We start from the raw sequence: 4572 nt of genomic DNA, 5'->3' as shown, positions 1-4572 counted from the left end.
CACGCATGTGTGATGATTTGCAAATGCAGATTCAACGATCCATAAATACATGTACTATTATTCATAAATGTGTGATGGAAATTAATTCAAGAAATTTATATATACATATTTGTGTAAACATTTTAAATTTATTTAGGTAAGATGCATTTGTGTGAGCATTTGGGGAAATATTTATGCTTTTACTTGTGTATTTATGAATTGTGTTTTGAATTTACGAATCGGATTTTGTAAAAGTAAATTGTGCTGTGCATTTATGAATTTTGTTTTGCAAATGTGTTAGGCCGATCTGGCTCCATATTAAAATAGTTCAGATTCGTTTTTAATGGCAAAAGTGGTTATAAATATTTTCGTTTCTTTATTACGTTAATTTAGACATGTTTGGAATGTTTTTTTTCAAGCGGCCAGTGGCAGACAGTGAGTTAATCATACCCTATGTTTGATCAATTTAGCCTTCTCAAATCGTCACCACTTGACTAAAATAAAATCTATAGGCCTATATAAAATGCTTAAAAAAACAATGTTAGTTTAAATGGTTAACCTAGATAAATGTGTGCTATTAGGAGCGTATCCAATCGTTTGTGCAGAGAAGCTAAAGCGCACTTTGCAGGACATGGAGTCGCCAGCACGATCACTTGCATTTTTTTCTTATAACAGTGGATACAACCGTCATTTTTGCTCATAAAGGTAAGAGTAATACATCATTCGGGACTGTTAAGGGTCTACTTTTATTTGTGTGCACTCACAATATCAGAATACGTTGTGCTTTTTTAGAAAACAAACAGGATACGCTTTCTGCTGTCTCGGTCTTGAGCAGGAGCGCTTCACAAAAATGAACCGAAACCCTGCGAATATTCAAGCGGCCAGTGGCAGACAGTGAGTTAATCATAGCCTATGTTTGATCAATTTAGCCTTCTCAAATCATCACCACTTGACTAAAATAAAATCTATAGGCCTATATAAAATGCTTAAAAAAACAATGTTAGTTTAAATGGTTAACCTAGATAAATGTGTGCTATTAGGAGCGTATCCAATCGTTTGTGCAGAGAAGCTAAAGCGCACTTTGCAGGACATGGAGTCGCCAGCACGATCACTTGCATTTTTTTCTTATAAAAGTGGAAACAACCAGTCATTTTTGCTAATAAATGTAAGAGTAATACATCATTCGGGACTGTTAAGGGTCTACTTTTATTTGTGTGCACTCACAATATCAGAATACGTTGTGCTTTTTTAGAAAACAAACAGGATACGCTTTCTGCTGTCTCGGTCTTGAGCAGGAGCGCTTCACAAAAATGAACCGAAACCCTGCGAATATTCTATTTCCCCTGGAGCATTCATCATGGTAATTACTTTCTGGTGTTTTGCGGCAAGCTTTGCGTGCGCTTTAAGATGGAACTCTTCCAGCATTCGCTGCTGCTGGACACTAAACACCGTCCGAGCCGCTCTTGACAGTCGCGGTAGCACGGTCTCGTGTTGTTTCCACCAGCGTGGCAAATCTTTGTCATCACCATAATAATTGATGGATATCTAAAATATAAACATAAGGAGGAAGCAAGCCTGATGCCTGGCCCGTGTGATGGCTATGATGTGAAAATTGTCCCGAAGCCATATATAAGTTGGGCTCGGGCTGAAATGCAGGGCTCTAAAGCGCAGCTTGTTGCATTTAAGCAGCAAAAGTACACACAAAATTACACCAAAAGGGCCATCCTGGCCACACAGTTAAATAAATGATAATATTCAGTGATGTGAAATGTGGAGTAAGGTCTGGCGCAGTTGCAGCTTGTACTTATTACTAAAACAAGAAAGCAAACGAGTAGCATTAATAGTCATTCATTTTAGTTAACATATGCTATGATAATTTGAAAATATTTTTATTCTTATTGTAAAATAATGGAACATTTAGGTCATGAATTGTCTCAAAAGTTATAGAAATGTCATGGAAATGTATTGGTAAAAATGTGTACGAACCCTGTATAATCTCTTATGTTCTGTTTGGGTTTTGAGACTGCATTATTTAGTACAGTGGTTCCCAACCCTGGTCCTGGAGGCACCCCTACAACACTGCATGTTTTGCATGTCTCCTTAATCAAACACACCTGATTCAGATCATCAGCTCATTAGTAGAGACTCCAAGACCTGAAATTGGTGTGAGAAAGGAGACATGCAAAATGTGCAGTGTTGGGTGTGCCTCCAGAACCAGGGTTGGGAACCACTGATTTAGTGCATTTTGTCATCTATAGTTTGACGCATGAGAGTCCAACATTTACTGTTATCTTGGTGTGATTTTGCATGTCTCCTTAATCAAACACACCTGATTCAGATCATCAGCTCATTAGTAGAGACTCCAAGACCTGAAATTGGTGTGAGAAAGGAGACATGCAAAATGTGCAGTGTTGGGTGTGCCTCCAGAACCAGGGTTGGGAACCACTGATTTAGTGCATTGTTTGTCATCTATAGTTTGACGCATGAGAGTCCAACATTTACTGTTATCTTTGTGTGAGATGGTGGTGGTGATTGTTGTTGTTCCAAGAAGAGCCAATCGATGCACTCATGTGAAAGTGTCCTGTCAAACCTATTGCATCACACAAAGGACAAGTTTGCTGATTTTCACCCAGATCTACCGTTTATTTGTCAGCAGAAGTCCGCTGCATGACCCACAATAGCCCTATTCGCACGGGATTAGTATTATCTGGGGACCTTGTGTGATTTTTGAAATTACCCCCCCACATCTGAATTTTGTGTGGTGCATTCGCACGGCATAAGCGAACTTCTAAAAAGTTAAAATGTAGAAAATATTAGTTTATCGTGTATTTTGGCCAGATAAAAAGATAAATAGCATGACTTCATATCAGGTCAAAATTATGACTACAGAATAATGTCAAGTAATTGGCTAAAGTGTTCAATGCCTGCTGTGCACAAATAACAGATTTTATGCTTAAATATACATTTGAATATTAATGTAGACTTCCAACTACTTTGGTTTGTATGCGTGTGTATATGTGTGTGTGTATCTATGTATGTGTGTGTATCTATGTATGTGTGTGTATCTATGTGTGTGTGTGTGTGTGTATTCATGCATACATACATATATACACCCACGCACACACACACGCGCGTGTATGTCAGACTTGCATTCATTTCTCTATAGGTTTTACCCAATACGTAATTGTCCCATTTAGTTCTGAACTAAGATAGGCGTTCTCTGACATCACATGAAGTCCTTTTCTTCCCCTAGATTGTATATCTAAAAAAAAAAGTCACCAAATTCTAAATCAATCTATCCGAGGAAACCATTGGGAAAGAAAGAAAGAAAAAAAAATTTGTTTTTTTAATTCCCCATGGTCATGTGGGATCTTGCCAGAACACTCAAACAGAATAAGTGGTTCTTTGTGTAAGACTGAATTTATTTCCTCCCATTTGTCACTGCAAATTTGGCTCCTGACTGGTCAAGAAGAATGAGCATTGGTGATCACTCACTGAGTGCCATTTTCTACTTCATTGCTTGCAGTATGTTTGCGTGAAAAGATGTTGCCAAGTACACCAGCAGGACAGAATGATCAGTACTTTAGGACTGACCCATATAATCCTGACTCTTTGATTTGGAATGAGCAATCAGTAAAGACAGAGATGGTATGTAAGCGAGAGTGCCATTAGTCAGCTTGATTCTAGCTAGTGGTCAAATGTCACCACAGATGATTTGACTTACTGTTGTTAATGTATAATTTTATACATGAAATGACATCACAAATTCTATTTGTAACATTTATTTATGTATTTTCACAAATTAAAAGCTATTGTTAAAGTAATATCTGGAAATTACAGCTATAATTTAAGTCTGACTAAATGGGATCATAAACCTTTCTGTAAAAAAAATAAAAAAGTCTGTTTGCACACTGGTATGCAGTGCAAATAGTTTTACTGTTACTGCACTTTGATATTCTTCTTGACACATAGGCTAATGAATTGTCTGTCTCACACATTCAGAGATCATTTTCAAGAAATTTAGATAATTTTCAAAGCATTCTTGCCAACTTGTCAAGATTATCACAATCATTCTTGCAATTTGTTCCAAACCAAAAAACTTCAGAAGAATTTGCATTAAACATTCAGAAATTCATGTATTTGTAGTATAAATGAGGCATAAAAATGGCTCCATTAACTAACCCAAAACACACTCATATTGACCCTAGATCAGCAGAACATTATTGTTCACTCCCGCATGTTACTGCAAAGTGTAAGCCATGATGTGTCTCAGCTGATCACGTGTGATAGGATCACCAGAGATTAATACAGGGTGAATACTGGGCATCGCACTGAATTTCTTCAACTTTTTATTTATTTTTTTATAGCACTTTTACAGATCCCATGTTCAAAGTACAGTGAAGCGCCTTTAAAATGGATAGATAGCGACAGAGATCCTGAGGATAATGAGGGAGGGACAGGGAAAGTTTAGTGGTTCACATGTCACGTATACAGGAGCTGTACACAGGAAGTAGAGCAAGCCGCCTTAATTCGCTTGATCCCTCCAGAGCTCCTTGTGCCTGTGGGAGCGTGAGTGTGCAGTAATGTGATTTG

This window comes from Sinocyclocheilus grahami, unplaced genomic scaffold, assembly GCF_001515645.1.
Source record: "Sinocyclocheilus grahami isolate Dianchi unplaced genomic scaffold, SAMN03320097.WGS_v1.1 scaffold1321.1, whole genome shotgun sequence".
NCBI classification, from domain to species: domain Eukaryota; kingdom Metazoa; phylum Chordata; class Actinopteri; order Cypriniformes; family Cyprinidae; genus Sinocyclocheilus; species Sinocyclocheilus grahami.
Note: the sequence above shows the minus strand (reverse complement) of the source record.